Source organism: Folsomia candida, unplaced genomic scaffold (assembly GCF_002217175.1).
Source record: "Folsomia candida strain VU population unplaced genomic scaffold, ASM221717v1 Fcan01_Sc003, whole genome shotgun sequence".
NCBI lineage: Eukaryota > Metazoa > Arthropoda > Collembola > Entomobryomorpha > Isotomidae > Folsomia > Folsomia candida.
The window spans coordinates 11,378,116-11,397,788 of record NW_019091195.1 but is presented as its reverse complement, the minus strand read 5'-3'; the positions used below and the strand labels follow the sequence as shown (position 1 = coordinate 11,397,788).

At 38.3% G+C, this 19,673-nt stretch overlaps 1 protein-coding gene across 16 annotated transcripts in view; it reads left to right on the top strand.

The window, feature by feature from the left end:
* The first annotated feature begins 929 nt into the window (after window positions 1-929).
* Window positions 930-19,673, top strand: part of LOC110845897 (voltage-dependent calcium channel type A subunit alpha-1) — a 59,338-nt gene continuing 40,594 nt past the window's right edge. For 5 of the 16 annotated variants that reach the window (XM_035850405.1, XM_035850404.1, XM_035850406.1 and 2 more), the window contains exon 1: window positions 2,880-3,381. The gene's annotated coding sequence lies outside the window, so the exon portion shown is untranslated. Of the gene's footprint in view, window positions 1,615-2,877; window positions 3,382-11,733; window positions 11,843-19,673 lie in introns of those variants that run through there. The other 11 variants (XM_035850408.1, XM_035850401.1, XM_035850403.1 and 8 more) reach the window with 7 other exon arrangements.

The window sequence follows — 19,673 nt, the reverse complement described above, 5'->3', positions numbered from 1 at the left end:
TTTTTGCTTCTTTTCTCGAGTAATCATCGTGAGGAAAGAGATCCATCTCATTATTTTATAGGATTTATTTACCGAGAGGGCACAAAACTTCCAGATTTTTTCCGCAAAAGCTAATCCTTAATAATTCACAAATTCATAACTTACAATTTGTACTTTTAAAGTTTTATTCACTGTTCTGTTCTCATTTCCATTAGTCGCAGGACATGCAAACTTGTGGAAGAGTATGAACTCTGTATTTTTCTAACTCGTCGCAAACAAGAGAAAGCTTTTTACATTTGACAAACAGAAAACAGAACAAATATTTGTCTAATAATATTCAATACTCACTGATAAACAAGTACTTTGTAAAAAATACTCACATAAAAAAGTGATCGATCAACTGAGAAATACTTGAACCAAACCAGACCAAAAAAGGAGCATAAATATATAGACTGACAGCTTTGTTGAGTTACATGCATATTTGAGAATGGGCGAGCACTACTTGAGCAAAGCCGAGTTGGAGGCGGATGAAAGTTAACGGAAGACGAAGAAGTAGAAGAGGAATCATTGTGAAAACTCGTCGTCGACTTTCTGCTCTCTGCACCAACACAGCTTTCTACATATTCCTTCCCTCCACGAACACTCCTGAGTGAAATGAGCTTACATCAACAAACTTTTTTAAAGTGTCTCCTCCTCCAACAACTTTGTTCCTAATAATATCGCAAACCCATCAACTCGGAACAATTGATCGAGCACTTGACAATTTTTATGGAGTTTTTAGTTACATCAAATTGCGCTACAATAGTTCATGAATTGTTTTGCGAGGGCGTTCCGGACAAAGTACTATAAAATATAGGTACCTACGTACGTATGTATGTTCATACATGCTAATGCATACCTATGTACGTATGAAGTGATGAATATTTCCAAGGGTTGGTCGGGTGACTCAAGTGAAGGAGAGTCACCCAAGTAGAAATATTTTGATAACCCTGCTTTTCATTTGATTGCTTGGTGATTCTCAGTCAGAAGAGTCCGTAATAATAATGCAATAAGTGTAGGAGTGGACCAAGACCAAACGAACCATCAAACTGAATCCAACATAATAATAATAACAGCGTCATTTTCTCTCCCTCCTTCTGTGCTTACTACTTACTCGTTACTTTCGCCTATACGAGGCGATCAAAGCAGGAGCAATCACTCACCAGACCACTGCTTATCTCTATTTGCGCTGGCTGAAGTCGTCGGATTCAAGCAATAGGTGAAAGGGTGCCTATTAGTGAACATGAACTCGGCGTGTGGAACACTGAAAATTTATCTGTATAAACCACAAGACGTTGTAAAGTAAAGTAACAAACAAGAGTTTTGCGTGTCTCCAATGTACGTACTTCCATTTGCGGCCGTTCCCAATTCCAATCCACCAAGTAACCATTAGACGAATAGTTTTATTCTTTGTTGAGCATCAACTCTTTGTTGTTGATTTGATATTGTTGTGCTGAATCCTCCTCCCTCCATTTCTCCTCTTCCTGACCACAACTTTCCAGCTCGGAGGCCAGAGTCACAATCGGAGTCAGCCAGTGTCATGTGATAAGAAGTGCCATTCTGCATTATTATCCACTTGACAAAATCGACTTGAACGTAAGTTTGAGAAATTAAGCAATTTTACTCAACTATAGACTAAACTAACGTAAACTACGAATCTTCAATCTTCTGAATCCAGCATACTTTCACTTTGACCAACCACTTGTCTACGAGTAGATTATGTTCGCCTCAGTACTTCCTGTCCTCGTTGACATATTGCAACATTTATTCACTCATCCCATTGCTCCCCTTTAAGACCAGCACGCTAGGAACCAGCAGAGGTCCAACAAACAACAACAACAGTTTCCAAGTGGGGGAGGACGACAATAGTGAACAAAACAAGAATTGTAAGACGACGAAGACAGAGAGAAAAAGGGTTTAGGTTAGGTTAACACGAGTCCAACAGGCTCACAGCTTAACGAGAACTTGTCCCTTGTTCTTGTCCTCTCTTTTCGTCCACCGCTCTTTCTGCTAGGTCTCGTCTGCATGAAAAGATACGTATGTGCACTCCGACAGTGACTAAACACAGCACAAAGAGAGAGCAAACTCAAGACAACGAAAATCTTGTATTTTCATTTTCATTGTTCAACAGCATATTGAAAATAAATTCAACAAGAGGAACTAAGGAGGGGAGGTTGTGTACTATCAACTCCCGGATCTCGATGCCCTTTGGATATTTTATAGTGTCCCATGAATGTACAACAACCCTAAAGTGGTTTGATTCCATGGCCACATTTGCGCCCGCCACACCCACTCAAAGGTGCCCAAAAATCGCTTTCACTCCAGCTTTCACTCATTCAAAACCACGCCAAAAATCCAATTTTACTCCGATTTTGAAATTTCTTTCACCATTATACTCCCAGATAGTTGCTTTCTTATTTCCAACATCAAACTCAACTTTTTGAAATTCTTAGTAATTTTAAAATTTAAAATTCTGAATGAGCATTGTTGTAGTAATCAACAAAACAAATTATGCCTGCGAAGTAATCATCAAAAAAGTTGAATTTGATGTTGGAAATAAGAAAGCAACTATCTGGGAGTATAATGGTGAAAGAAATTTCAAAATCGGAGTAAAATTGGATTTTTGGCGTGGTTTTGAATGAGTGAAAGCTGGAGTGAAAGCGATTTTTGGGCACCTTTGAGTGGGTGTGGCGGGCGCAAATGTGGCCATGGAATCAAACCACTTTAGGGTTGTTGTACATTCATGGGACACTACAAAATATCCAAAGGGCATCGAGATCCGGGAGTTGATAGTACACAACCTCCCCTCCTAAGTAAATCTTTGGTGAAATATAATGAGCTCAAGTTTCTTCATTATTTGGAGGCAGGCAGGGTATTGAAATCCGTTTGACTCGAGGTGGAATATTGAACTTGTGTGTCAGAAAATCGCACATTGTGTTTGAGTATACAGCCAGGAGAAAGTCCATCCTGACCTATTGTAGGGACTCACTTCCTAAATACTTACCGTTTTCCTATGTTGTCTGCTCCATTGTTGGCTTTCATTTCTGAAATCAAAAACTTGCGAGCTTTGATAAAACAATAAAATTAATCATGTATTGTGCACGAATGATGAAACTTGGGACTTGAATAATTTTAAATTTTCTCCGAATTCCTTTTTTGGCTGATCGTGTATCATCAAACATTATTGTGTCGTATACCGAGAAAAAAAACTATTGCTCCTCTTGCTTCTGAACTCTGATTTGAGACGAGAGGTGACAAAATACAAAGTGCAAAACTCTTTGAATCACTCACCGACTTGGCCGCCTATCAAATCGCATGCTAAAACCCATCGTAGCAAAGAAGCTAACTGGAGAACAACTGAAGGTAAGCTTAATTTCCAACCGAAACAATAAAGTTTATGAAGCAAACGACATTTTAATGCATTTCGTTATTGTAATTTCCCTGTTGTTCGGAGAAGACGAGGTATTAATGTCCATGTAAATACAGTGGAGGCAACATAAAATAAGAGTAATTCTCCAAGTGTCATCAGTCAGTCAGTAGTCGTACTCAATAAGACTCTAGCAGAGTGCGGAGCAGGAGCAATATATTCAGTACTCAGGCCTTGCACATACATACATATGTACGAACAAATATATGTTTGTGAGTGTGTGTCGGAGAAAGCTTACCCCACATTATGAAGGATTTATGACTAACCTTTAAGCTGAACTCGTTATTATGTTCAATTACGTTTGGAAATGGAAAGTGGTCGTAGTTTTATAGTTACAATGTCGTTAAATTTCTGGATATAATCATTCTCGTGTGGTGTACACATATCATTCCACTCTTTTGGACAAATTACACTTTTTCCAACCATTTCAACTCTGGCACTGATAACTGCCGCCACAACCTGTGGCCACTCTAATCCAATAAACTCTTGTATTTACTCATGTTATCAGCATTACGGAGAAAACATGGGACATGAAACTGTCCCGGTTTGGGAAGGAGGTAATCAGTGAAGAGCAATATAGTGAAAGTGGCGCCGAACAGGTGAAGTAGACTTTTGCTCAGAAAACAGATTACGGAACCAGAAGAACCCGGTTTATATGATCACCATTCATAGATCCAACCCCATTTTATGTGGTCCCATTTATAACCAAGAGAGAAAGTTGGTTGGACAAGTTAGTTGCCAGTTGTGAACAATGTGAAAGTAGAAACTGTCACAAACTCGGATAAGAGCAGTTACAAGTTACAACTCTGTCTAGGAATATAAAATATTGGCCCTAAATCCAACTTTTCTCGTGAGTACGTACACTTATTGCTGGTTAGGCGGTTCCAACTGCTTTATTTGATCACCCATGGAATTGTCAACGGCAATGTCAGCTCGTTTAAACTAAGCTGACTTTCTCTCCTCCTGGCCTCGTGTATGCTTCACTTCTTTACAACTCACAAAATTTGCAATTGGATTTAAGTCTACGCGAAGGAAGATGATGTCCTTGATTAGGACTGACGATTTTACATTTGGGACTAAATCATCACAGATACACAAATGTAAATTCGTATGTAATTTTGAAAATTTGTTCGTTATACTGTATTAGGTATTTGCTTATATTCACCTAATTGGAACACCAATTCCTCGTTACGAACATATGTATCGCAGGACTGACCATGATAATCTTCAGTATTAACAACCTGTTGAGTGAGACGATGACAGAATCTGGCCCAAGTCAAGGGAATCAGCCAACATCTACTGTTTACCCTTGTACATACATGAATTCGCAGGCCATAAACTGAACAGTTTGTCAAACTTCAAAGTCGCAAACTAAATCCTCGACAGCTCAAAAGTGAAAGCTCACTCACTCCAAAACAAATGAAGTTGGCGTTCGCCCCGAGTGACTTTTTTTATAGGAGAATAAAATACGTATTATTTTGTTGCTTTGCATCATCGCTCGTGGATAATGGGTTGTGTTTTTGTTTGAATACTGCTCTCCAGCAGTTCATGGTTGACAAAATCAAAGAATTGAGAATGGAAATGAAATCAACAGAGGTCGAGATTTTTAGTCTATGTTTATTCCATTATATAAATTGGCATTTTCCTCTATCAATATTTTGCCCTCAAGGATCTCTCGACAACTTTTGATTCTGAGTTTCCAGCCCCCATACTCCACCCACTACCTACCCACAAGTCACGTCAAGACTTCCAAGGTTTTCAGAGCTGGAAACGTGGGCTGTACAGATATTTATTTTTAGCATTTTTGTTTTTACCAAAAATTTTGTCACATGCACCACCGGTTGTGCATCATCATATTAAATAGTTTTAAGTTTTTAAATAAGGGAATGTTGGGTATTATTATTTTAACAACGGGATATAAGTGCATAATATTATGGTGTCGAGACCCCGTGGCCATCATAAAATATATTTTGTCCGTCCCTCGTCAGAATTTAAAAGTCAATTTTCATATGCATGGTCCAAATGATGAAATAATCGCGTAGTCTAGCTGCTGATATTGCAGGCGAGTAAACACAGTTGAGGTATGCGTGCACACTGAAAATGCTTATTTCAAGGGTTGAGATCAGTTTATCAATGTCCAGTTATCATGGTCAATAAAAAGAATCCACATTAACAGTGAAACACAGGGCTGGCGTGGAGTAGGAATGCGAAAGTAAACGAGAGGTGAACTCATATTTGCCAGATTAGGTGTGATGGGAATAGAAAATATGATTGGGATTACAGTATATTGATTCCCAGAGATGAGGAGAGATACTCGATACCACCTGCCCGCCTCGTTGGGGTCATGTAAAATTTATGGCGTTGAGCTGAACTCCTTCCTCCTTTCCACTCACTTCCTACACACTAATACTTCCATCCATCCTGCACAGAGCCCTGCACAGTCGTTGGTAGTAGCAGCCACAGATAAGCATCCATCCATACCTGAATCTGAAATATTGCAATGCTCGTCTGCTCCTGGATTACATGTTGATAATTTATCTCGAGTCGTCCGTCGGACAGGAGCCTACAACTATATACGTGCAAGGCGCTGTCCACCTCACAAATCCACTCAAATGTTGCCTATGCTTGCATATTTACATGTATGTACTCGTGTGAAATCCATCACAAGCATGTCAACCGAAGAAATCCTTAATTTATAAGTATACACGTAATACATAAGTATGACTGGGCGTTGTTTTAAATTTAAAAATATTTATGAAATAATATCAAGTGAAAGTTCAACGTTAAATAAGTAGATTTACCAGGAATGTTTATGCACATATGCATCAGCGCCGCAATTCGTTTACCTATGTCTCTAGTGATGCATTTATTTATGTCTTTATTTACTCTGTAACATACGACTGGTGACTTTCTTTCTGTTTTTTTTCTTCATGCGTTATTTATTTTTTTTAATGGTGCGGACGATAATGTCAGTTTCTTCAATGGCTTCTCAGAATCCTGCATGGGTTTAGGGATTGGTATATTCAAGCAAGTCGTAAAACATTGAATAGAAGCTGTTTAGATTCACATTAGGTTTGCATTAGTTGTGGATGTGTAGTTCGAGGAGTAAAGAAATGCTGGAGGTGGTTTCATTCAATCTCTCGTCCATCCCATATATTCACCTCATTTTTGACTTGATGAGATTGCGGTGGTGGATGTGAGGTGCCTCGGGCTCTGACAGTAGAGAAAGTTAGAAGACAACGTGATAATCCTTTGCACTGGGCACGACCAGCATCAGTGCAAACACAGACTTTGGGCGACTTTATGTGTAGGAGTGTCTGGCAAATACTTGCCACAGTTTCCACCCATTTCATGCCAAACCAACGCGAAATAAAAGCATTATTGCCATCTCAGAGGCAAATACATACATAAATCTTAAAATGGCATAACAAACTTAGTACACAAAAATGTTTTTGATACATGTTTTCCTCATCGAGATCAGATCAAAGGTGGGTGAACATTGTTATCTTCTCTCATTACTCTCTTCCGCCTTCATTTCGTATGTTTTCCAACTTTCATGACTTTTACAAAAAAGTATAAATAGCAAAAAGTAGTTGGCTAACAAATAATCTAAATTGTAATGTCTGTATTCACTCGATTTAACATCGTGCTACTAGGTATTTTAATCGGAAGGGCAGTAACACATGGAAAGTAAATGTTGGAAAAGTTTGAGAGTTGCGAGGTTTGGAGATTAGCCCATTCGCTTTCAACCAAGAATCAAATTCGAGTCTTTAAATTGTCATTAAATATTCAAGAATGTTGTTTACCAGTTTCTTCCCTTCATGCATATTCAGCCTGCTTTTCAAAGAAAATCTTTGTTGATGTTTGATGTTTAAAAATTCATGAGGTGTGGGCTTACTCAAACGAAATATGAGGAGCGACGTTGAAAGAAGTGTGTGGGATGCATCGTGCAGCACAGGACGATCCTTCCTTGTCACCCTTCATTTGTTAAGGTTTGTACATACATATGTATCACAACACCATTGTCTTCTATCTAAAACCTGCGCCTAGTAGAGAACCTGGAATAGTAATGGATGTACATCTCACAGCCTGTCAATATATGCTTTTCCATGTGTCCACAAAATCGTATCCCTTCTCTCTCGATAAAATTCAGATTTTTTTCGAGGCGGAGGGAGAAAGGTAGCGCGACTGTCGACTGGATCTCAACGTGGAGGTGGAGAAAAACGGAAGGAAAACAATCAAGTCGCCGAGGTTGATATGATATACGTGAGTTGATTGCCAAGTCCAGTTCTCCACACCACTTGACATCCAAGTAGATTGAAAACTCGAAAACTTACTTTCCTCGAAATGTGAAAGCAAGAAGGATCGAACAAAACCGCAGTGAAACAACCATGTCTGTAATCCAGCCCACATCCAACCACCACCAGTTGCTTTGGTACGGCCAGGATTTCCCAATCAGCGTAGGGTCATTAATCTGGGAGAGCCATTTGGAAATTCTAATTCGTCGTTTATTTTTCACGTATATCATGAATTATGAGCATTAAGTTGATTTATCTCGATTTTAAAATAATATCTTGAAAATTTTGAAAGTTTTCATGAAAACCTAAAGCCGGAGAGAGTAGCACGATGTATGTGGGTGCTTGTTGCTGAAACGTGGAAAATATTCACTTTCCAAACAGCAACTTTCCGTTGTGACTGTGACATGATTTTGTGGAATGAATCCATTAATCTGCTTGAGTCTGAGCTGGCTGCTGTATGCATATTCCAGCCAGACCACTCATTCCAACTTTCCACGCTGGTTTATAGTCTGTATATATGTGTACTCGTATAGGTTCATTATAACAAACAGCTTTTCCACATCACGGGCGACACGGGAGGTTGCATTACACTTCCAATAGCGGATCTAATCCTGGCTCAATCCAATCTAAATGAAAACGGTTGCGCCATCATGGCTTGATTTGGTTTGGTGTTGAGTTGTTTGTGTCACAAGTGATCGGGATAGATTTGACTCTGCGTTGTTCCTGCCTTGTGCCTGATATTGTGACAGGATCCGTTGAGTTGGTTTCCAAGAGGCTTCAGCAGTGCTGTCACTTTCTATAATGGTCTGTTGCCAATTTTGTGAAACCTTTGACACACAACATGAGCATGGAGAGCGAAAGGCTAGTTGATAGTGGTCAGAATAGCACAAATCAACCAAATTGAATCGGAAGCAAGTGACAGACTGATCACTTTCCAGGGAAAATATATACGCACTTATAATATGAATCATATAAAGTATGCATGTACACATCCACTACGGTCTCCAAGCCCAAAAACTGCTGCTACCCTGCCACACAAATTCAATGCATCATTCAGCCAGTTAGGTCGGAGACGACCAAGAGTTCAGTTTAATCTGGAGATTAAATTATTTGAACCCCTCAAATTTCTCAGCCCTGAACTGCTTTCCAGTATATTTAGGATTAATTGGAAAATGACTACTCCTACACTGACTGAGCCAATTTATCTTTCACCCACGTAAGCATTTCCTTCGTTAGGTAGACGTCCAATCAAACACCCACTGGCGTTGGTTGTCGATGAAACACGAGAGGAAAAAGTTGTAGCCAAGCAGCGGAGCGAAAAAATAGACGAAAGCTTTCAGTTATGAAACGCGGAGGTTGTACCAGAAGCAGCTCAATAAGTTAAACAATGTTGGAATATCGGCAGAGGTAATTTTGTTACTTTTTCCTTTGTCAAAAATTAAAGAGAATTACCATAATTGTCATTTGAGTAAGAGTGCAAAAGTAGAAAAACTATTGCTCATATTGTGTAAGACTTTGTGTTGCGTGTATGTATATATATTTGCTTGTGCTAGTAAAGTTTATTACCGTATTTATCATTAACTATTTATGAGCACTTAGAAAGGGTAATCTATTTCCAGCGTAGACTAATATCTATGTAATCATATTTTGTACACTGATTGTGAAATATAATAAAGATATTACTAAGGAAGATTATGAAAGAAGAGTAAGTTATAACTTATAAGATTGGTTTGTGATGATGATAAACCTTGGTTGGTTATGAATGAAGGCGTCGGAACAAAGATCAAATTTGTAGATCGTTCAGTCAACTACTGACAAAGAAAGCAAAATAATAGAAACTCAAGTGTAGAACGATTTACCACTCGTTCAACCATCTCGTACAATTAACAGTATAATTAGTCTACTACTGCAGTTACAATCTGGTTATGCAAACAATATGAGTAAAGAGTGTCCATCAAATCTTGCCTCTTTCGCACGTCGGTATTCTAAAGACACTCGACTCTCAACCACTTGACATATGAACACCGGGGAAATTGCATAAGTTTATGTATGTAAATAGCCCGAAAGCTCTTGCCACTAAAAACATGGATATACGAAAACATAATCTATTATCAATAAATGTACAGACATGATCCCTTTGCTGACTTTTAAACAAGCAAACTTCACACTTTCTAAAATCCATTATTTGTAACATAAAATTGACTTTAAAGTTTAATCCATGCTTTTAGAATGTCGGTAATTGCAAATTTTGTTGAAGAGAGATTAGCTGACAACCTGACTGGCCGCGTGGACGAGAAAGCATATAGTTGAAAGTTCCCCAGGAGTGCTGAGGCAACCACCCACCGCCACCCTCTCTGTTTCCCGGAAACCAAAATCCACCCGACGGAAAAGTACATAGATAGAAGTACAGCTCCTCTCAACCATTTCCAGATCTGATCACATTTCCATCCCATCCATCCAGAGAGTGAAAGAGAGAAGAAAAAGAGATAAATTGGAGTGAGTAACTTTCTCCTCGCCATTGTTTTTCTCTCCACTGTTTCCACGCAAAAACTACATTATTTCTTTTTGTACATAGTTCTGATGTTGTTGTTGTACAGCGTTGTGTACTTCCCTCAGGAAAAAGTGTATAGATTCACTCACTTCCTCCCAACCTAGCTCCGATCGTGCCTGTATGGACATTGTAAAGCTAGATGGAGAGGTCCATGTATGCAGATGTCATTATATTACCCAATTTAATCAAGGAGCTACTGAATCGTAATTGAAATGAGAAGAGGATGAATAGAAGCAGTGGGAAATTGAGTATCAATAAATACCTTGAAATCCCTGAGGATGTGTGCACATCAGTCAGTCATCATGATACCACAGGTTTTCACATTTCCATTTAATGAAATATTATAGACATAGCAGACGTCAATGGTTCCTGTATGTACGTACTAATGGCCTCAATCTCTCACGAAATGGAACCCAATCTTATCAAAGATTTCAATGCCTATAGCTACACGCATGTAACAGTTCAATGGTTTGATGTAATTCAACTTTTAAGGCGATTTCATTTTATGGATGGAATCTTACGTAGAGCTCTTGGTAAGTTCTGCCACCAATACTGAACGTCTGACTGAACGCCTTTCAGAATTTACGGGTTTGCAAGGTACATGTGTAGCTTACGGAGCTTGATGAACCAGAAAATATGGCCAGGGAGCAAATAAAGACCCTTGATCCCCTCACCTTCTTTCGTCTCGAAATCGCCGAAAAGATCAATACTGGGTCATTCGATACAGCATCACGCACTGGCTTTTGCTGCCACTCTGTGTACACGGTGATTAAACCACTTTCCGAGTGTCCAGAGACCGTTGCTCAATCACCTCACCTCGACCCACCTGTAGATCCACTCCTCCAATTTCGCAACGGGCTTAAGTGTGCATTAGCGGCTCAGGCAGACTACACACGAGGTGTGCCACCGTACATCCTTCGTTTCGCTGAGGCGGAGTCGGCACTTGTGGAGAAAGGCCAAAAAAGTCAACTCACCAAACTAGAAAGCTTGTCACATCCATTTGAAATTTGGAAGAATTATGGAGTGGAGAATGGAAGGAGAAAGAAAAGTCCCCTGGGAGAGAGCTCGTGTTGGCCATGTATAAGGCCACACAGGGTCTGATGTGCACAAAAGGAAATACAAGTCCATCCACGCTCCTGTGTAGAATCAACAGTTGGTTTGCTTGTTGTTAGTTACATGCGTTGGTTTTGGGTTGGATTGCTGCTCTCCACAAGGGAAACCTCTACAGAGATGAAGTTGCATCTAGTCACAGTCTGAGCCCAGCCACGCCAACTGCTTTCCCTCTTTTCTCCCATCGCACAATATTTTGTTGGGCTGCTGGTATCCAAAACTTTCACTGCGCTAGTCGATGGCATTGGGTGGATTTTAATGTGCATCCATCACACACCGGGCATACGTATCTGGACTTTATTCAAACTACATGGTGCAATAAAAGTCTTAATAAAAGTTACGAGGTCAGTTGTCAGTGTTTCGTGTTGTTTATTATTCCGTGGGAGTACCAAAGTCTCACTTTCAACCATCCAAACACCTCTTTTTCCTCGCACAACAGTAAGTCGAGTACGCTTAGATGAACTATACTTGTACTTGTATTTTATATTTAGCTAAATGTCTTGAGTAAAATGGATTCGATTTGCAAGCCTTGTTCCTGCGAGTCTAATTTGATCTTGTTATCCATTATACAATTTATACGGGTTGCTGATGAGGTTTGGAAAGCCCCGTAGCATATAATATAAGTGGGGTTGTTTGGGGTGACATGAACACTGAATGAACATATATACTAGCTAGAAACCACTATAAATTATTGACAAACTGTTCAAATTGTTATATTATACTTGCCGTAATTAAATCAATTTGACTGATGTTATTGAAAACAACTTTGGAATCTTAGTGGTCCTGGTTGGAATCTGATTTTGGCAGGAAGAGCAAATCAAAAGAGTGTAGCTCAGAAGCTGTAATTACTGTCTTTGTTAAGGAGGTAGGAGCCCAATGATGATGATGAACATGAAAATTACTCGAGTTTGACATTTAATTTGGTTAGAAGTGAATGTTTTATCGACTGTTATTTATTTCTGCCTATACACACTATATGTACACTTCTGTGCATAGGTGCACTATATTTTCTATTAAAAGCACATCAGAGCCTTGATCGTGCATACATAGGTAGACATGTATATTGATGATAAAATGGTTCAGTTTTATTTCAAGAATTGCCTTGTTGAGCAGCTAGAAAATCAAAATTTTAGGTTGTACTAGATGAGTTTTGGCAAGCTTTCGAGGAGAATATTAAATATTAAATTATAAGGTTAAATGTGGATTGATTTATGTCTCGGTTTGGGCACAAGCCGTACTTCTGCTGTGCTTCAGAATAACAAGCAATGTTATTACTGGCTGACTTCATAATGACCCAGGAAATGTCATTCTCAGTGCCTTTCATAATAGCAACCGCATTATTCATTGCTCACCAACCAACACCTCTCAAAAAGTTTCTTGTAGCTTTTCAGAAATCATATTCTTTGCCCCCCCCCCAAAAAAATTGAATGGGCGTGGTCATGGAACAGACAGTTACAGCCAAGACAAAATTGACTTGCTCTGGGTATGTCAAGTAGTCTGCCCTGTTAGCCGTAGGCTCTATTTTTAGTTCTGTTATATGAAATGTCCCCACAGACGGCAATTTTTGATTAGATTAGTTTATGACTGAGATTATTTTTCTTATTTGAAACTTTTTCCTCGCGTGTACCTGTTGCTGTGGAAAACTTTCTGGGAAGCGACGAATGACACATTTGGCATGTATACATACATTCATATTACACCTTGACATATGGTGTAATATTTCTGGGGTAGTTTTTTACCTCAACTAAAACGAGATATTTAGAGAGAAGAAATTTGGTGATAAAGCGCGATCACAAATAGTCGTGCTATGCAAGCTCGTTTGCGCGTACAACGCTCTATTCCTCGTCAACGATTGATCAGTCTCTTAGATTTAGGACTTTTCTCCACAAGAGTTTCTCGGAAGCAACCTTTCTAGTTATGATTTTAATTTCAATGGAGAGCAAAATGAGTAGACTGGATTTTAGTTACAATTCTGTAACTAATATTGATTATTGCTTTACAAAATTTAATTATGCATTCAAAATGTTCAAATAATTAAAGCAATTTGATTAACATGGCATACTTTCCATCCGTGATTCATATTCTGAGTTGTGGAGACTTTGCCATTAGTAAAAACACTTTCATGTTTTCTGATCACGTCGACAATAATCCTTTCAAGCATGAACTTTGTTCATCTCCCTGTTGGTCATCTAAATACAAAATATGTGTTGGACACATTAGACATACATCCGTACATAGCTCGTTTTCTATTAAAATTTCTGGTGGTTGCCCACTCGGAGCTCTAAACACACAAATTGACGTTAACCACCAGCATCACGCCATCCAGACCACTCTCTCACTCATGGATGGATCATTTGTTGAACGAGAAAGCAAGTGTAATCAGGAAAAACAGTAGAAATTGGGATTTCCTTCATTGTGATAGCATCCACTATCCATCGGAGACAAGTGGGCTCCATATATTACATCAAATTTTAACAACTTTATCCATCTCACTTTGGTTCAGTCAGGCACAGTTTGGAAGGTAGGCGGATTCATAAGTGTTCATACAGCAAATCTCCTCTTTCTCACACACACAACGACACGAGATGAATTGAATTGGACATCAAAATCAGATAAACCACACAAAATCGGCTACTTCATTCAGACAGCAGGTTGCAAGCTTTTAGCCCCTCTGTCTTGGTAGACCAATATTTACAGAGGCATTTAGATACAGAACCCTACCCTCCCCCTAATCTCACCAGGATGCTGTGCACTCGTCGATTTTTCGCCAAGCTTTAAAGGACGGCACGAGACAACCATCAGATCATGATGTATATCTGTGAGCAAAAACTATTACACACCTGGCTCAAACTTTGCTACTAACTTTTTGTTTGTCACTGGCAGATGATGTGATTGGCTAATATGATGACTTCAGTTTTTGAATATTCTAAACGGAGAAAAATGCATTTGCAAATAAACTGAAATCGAGAGAGCAGGATTAGAGAGAATTTTAGAAAGGTAAAAATATATTGCACAAGTATTAACATATGTAGGTACATATATATGTATAGCATGTAAATATGTGGATATCTTTTTTACGGCATACGTAAACTGGTCCGGATTACGTAATTTGTTTGCCAAAATCTATAGCTCTCGAACAATTCAATTATTTTGAATTCTGTCTTTGTGAATCGATATATGACGTTCCAAGGGGTATAAGGTTGTAACTTTCTTTGCAAGCCACGCCCTTCTGGGGGTGTGGTCAAAGGGCAGTAATTTGTTTCTCGCGTTACCCCATCAAGTGGGGTGTCACTTGAAAGATCTCATCAATCTCTATACAACTCCCACTATCATTTGGACACTATCGGCACACCCACTGCCATGGGGTGTGGTCAAAATACTAATTTGAAAGTTTTATTTCGATACATTTGAGGGTATTTTGATCAAATGACAATATTCTATAGGTTTATTAAGTACATCTGTCCTCCAATATCATTAACAGTGAAAATAGGGTAAGAATTAAAAATTTTGTCATGCCTCCTCAGGGGGCCACCACTTCATAAAATTCCCGCCTCGGTAATACATTTTTTGGAGAGGTTTATTTTACAAGGTCCCCCCCAAGCAATATGTAACATATTTCGAAATAATTGTCTTATTCGGAACACTCAAAAATTTCATACATGGACATAATTAAAGCACTCCAGATATTTTGCTTATGCGATTTGTCTTTCCATAAATTCAAATTTCTCGGTCAATTTGCAAAAGGGGCAGCAGTTTTTGTAGATGAGATATAAGGGTTTAAGAATACATTTATGGTTTCTCGAAATACCTCAGGACTAGACAAGATTTTCAACTTTAAATTTTTCCCATTTAGCCCAATGTTAAAAGGCAAATTTAGGCACATGCCACTCCATAACCACTTGAACGATCCAAATGAAACTTTCCATAATTGAAGATCTATGTCAAAGGTACTAAAGTGAGTAGTTTGTTTTCGATTCGGTGAGAATAGATTTTAGCCAAAAAATTCAATACTCCGGACATACGTACAAATATATAGCTATTCCAAATTCTGGAGTATCATAGTTTTCGGAAAAGTTTTATTTACTCGATTCGATCCAATTCACAATCCGATCCAATCCGATCCAATTCAATTAATTTTTTTCGCTTCCTCTGCAATTAAAAAAATTCAACGTGTATACGCATGGCCAAGAAGCATAGACACGTTTAGTGTTCATGTTAAAAATATAATTCAATATACGTACATTAAATTCTTCCCACGGCTAAGCTTCAATCCATTACGAGCTACATTTTACCCTGTCGTCACGTAATGATTCTGTTGGTACAAAAGCTCGTTAGCTAATATTTACTTTTAAGAGTGGGATACGGCATTTTCTCCGTTGAAGCAGAGGTTGCTTATACTTGCTTTCGGTTTCAACTCAAGAAAGCTCTATTTTGAGCCTGCTCATCAACCACACCTTGCGATCAGTTGTTATGATTGGTTTAATGAGGCTGGCTGGTTATGCTTATCTTGCCCCAAGGTAAGTTTGTTTGGAATTTAGTTAAAAAATTAAATTTTCTTTCTAGAAGAGAGTTTTTACTAGAAACTAAAGTCCATACTTCCGGCCTTTGAAGAAAATAATAACTATCTTGATGGATTAAAGAAAAGCTGTAGCGCTGGGTAATTTCGCTCTATAGTTTAATGCACGAAAATACTTATTGTCAGCCAGGACATGAATAAATTAAACATTTTGCACTGCTTACTTTGATACATACCTTGTTTCTACATATAATTTCGTTGGCATAATTTGTGGTCTTTCTTTACAGTATTTGTTAGTAGTTGTTAATCACCCAGCTATCCCATGAATATACTGCACGCACTGGTGGTCAAGATAAAATAAATATGCTGGTAAATTTGCTTCAAGTTTTTGTACAAATCGTATTTACCTTGCTCAGGTCCACACGATACATAGAGTTCCAGTGCAATTGACGTATTGGTGATTTGACGATTCGCATTTGGCAGAATACCATCAATATTTGAATCGAATAATAAAGGTGGTGTAAAAAATAGTACGTTTTTATGTATCTTATTAGCAGTGGTCAAACATGGGCAGAGTAGAGTCTCAATTTCTCTGTTTCCCCTTCACTTTAAGCTAAATAGATTATAGGGCAGAGGTCACGTAAAAATCAATTTTCCATAAAGGACGCATCCGAACTTCCTCTTTTTCGTGGTCCCTTAAGACGATTTCGTGGAGCATTTGTATGCAGGTAAATAAATACATATGCTCACGAGAAATTACCACTAATTTTCAGAAATTTGAAATAAAGGTATAAAAAATATGCAGAAAAAAGCAAATTGTGCTGAAATGGAGCTGAAATGGAGCTGAACAGGTAGATGGTGGACGCTCGCTCCCACATTGTAATTTTCGATTTCAAGGATGAGTTGCTTCATTTCGTGTCGAGAATGGAAAGAAAACGGCTGCTTGATATATGTGTTGTCTGATCATCATCATCATTGCTATGTGCATGCCGCCTCACGTGGAGAAAGCACAAAGACTGAGAAGGCAGCCTTCCAAAAATGTGTACGTATCTAACTGCACACGACCACCCTTTTCTCATCAAGAAGAGAAAACTAAAAAGTTCACCCTTCTTCCTTTGACTGGTTGACCATTCTCTTTCTCTTAAGTTCAAATGAAATGAGCAATTCGCGTGTTGGAAGCATTTCACGGAGTCGATCTGGTAACGAAATGAATTCATATTATTCACAAAGTAATACGAATGAATGTGAGAGTTTGAGCCAAAAATTGAATATTTGGTGAATATATGTGCATATGCACAACTTTTAGAAACACCTTCGCTTTTCCATGAGAGTGGATACCACCGCGTAAATATGTATATGTATGTGGCTGGAGTTTATTTATAGGGTTCCTCGCGGCTTGATTTGGTACCACCATCACGACGTGTGACATAAGTCTGGTTGCTTTGCAAGTGATTTGTGCAGGCTATTTTCATCCTTTGAATTCAGGGTCAGTTGCAATCAAATGAAGATTAAGGCGTCTGATTACAACTTTTTAATCCGACGTTTCTGTAAATATGTACGTGCTCGTAACTTGTGACGGCACACTTGGATTGTGGTCGGATCGGTATGTAACCTCAGTTTACAGTAATAATGCATTACATCACACATGAATCTTGATCGTAAAACTAAATTCAATTCAACGCAATTAGGCACTACGGAATGGTAAAATGCAATTTTGCTTAATTTAAATGAACCTTATATAATTAAGACAATACAGATAATTTACATAATTGATGAATTTGGAATCGATGTACATGTTCATTTATCTAACAAAATTATATAACATTTTACTCTACGTGGCATGTGCTGGATGTTCCCCAACATTTATTGCTTGTTTGTCTATTGATTTTGACATTGCCAAACACGTCGTAGTAATGTAATTTTTTCGTGTTGCACGAAGGGTACGAAATAAATTAAAATTTTGGAAATTTCTTGAAGAAACAGAACGAACGGTTTTTTAATCTAGGAAGTTCCATCTGACATTTTATGTTTGGTTGTAGATATTTGAGATCTAACGACTGGATTCAGCATCAAGTAAATGAAACTCGATGACCTGTTATTCAGAGGTAATTATTGCTCATGGTGATCAACGTTGAACACGTTTAATTGTTTCGGGTTCGGTGTCTGAAATTAATGTGGTTGAGTTGCAAACTGGCAAGGAAATTAGACTTGTCGATGATAATTACCATAATGGCGAGAAAAGAGAACCTTTAAGTATAATGAAGTACAAGGAGTGGGTGGAGATTTTATTTCCGGGGTAATTTCTCAAGTTTATTTTATATTGCTCCTGCAGCAGCCCCCTGACGTGGGTCAGCAATGCATATAATAATACTTATGTTAGTCTCTATGTTGGTTGGTTGAGACATGACCACACTGGGTTTTGGTTCTTTTTTACTATGCAATACCAATCCACTTACAGTAATTGGTTTCTCTTTTTCCTTTCACACTGGGAAGTTCATGGGAAGTGCTAATGTGAATGAGTTATTATTCAAGCAAACCAAACCCAAATAGTATCTCTTACTCGAAATGGCACTATGCTTCCTACTTATTTACAAAAAATTACCTTTCTCGGTTAACATCATGACGTGCTATCATATATTTTAATATTACTTCCACGCATTGATGAACCATTAATTATAAATAGTATTATAAATAAACTGAGTGAATATAAAAATCTACAAACTACATATAAATACATACATAGGCAACATATTTTTAAGAGAATTTTGGAGCTTTAAAAAGCATAACGATGTATTTGTCGCGATTTTAGTAAAAATTTGGAAAACAACTTTTCATACTCATTTCAGTCCACGTAAGAAAAAAATGTTCAGCCCGTAACATACGAGCCCATTGAATATGGTTTGACAGTAAACTGACCTGAACTGCCTGAGACAAACAAGAAGAAAGAGTGATGAGAATTGTATTTAATGAGAAGTTTGAAGTGCAGGACTGCTTGCTTTGCACTTATGTATTGCCATCAAGTTCATTTCTTCTTGTTGACCGAAAGGGTTTTCTCTCCTGTGACCTGACGTCGTCTGAGATAATCAATCTTTCCTTTTCTTCCTGTTATTTCCTTTCCCTTCCGCCCGTCTCTTAATCCCATAAACTTTTAGATCTTTATCTCCTAAACTTGGTCCGCGAAAGTATTTGATTGTAGCAGTTATTAGAAGTAGTGGTGAGTTTCTTCCTCAATTGGTTTCGTTAGTTGCAGTTTTCAGAGAGGGAAAGTTCAAGCTCTGCATCCTGATTCTCAAACACTTTCACTCTAATAAGTTGCAACTGGAAAATACAAACCACCACCAGTTTTACTATGCTATGCGAGTTCCTCAGCCCACACCAACTTGAGACCACAACCACAACCCCAGTTCGACTTCTCCAGGGAAAATTACATTATTTTACTCCCTGGAAATTTTTGCTGGATGGAAATGCGAATCACCACGTATATCGATGAGTATATCCCACTCGTTCTTTAACCAGTCAGAAGTTTTTGCAGATAAACGTTGTCTAAATAAAATATATTCGGTATGAAACGTACTTTTCCAAGCTTCTTGATGTTTGTTCACGTTCGTTGTTGACCGTTCAGACTTGTCCAGATGGTAGATAATGTTTACTTCACAGGTTTAAATTACAAATTACCCCTGAAACATTATTCGGCGAGACTTAAAAATGTGCATGTTTGGATTACTCATTTGCCTGTGAGTAATCTTACTCAAG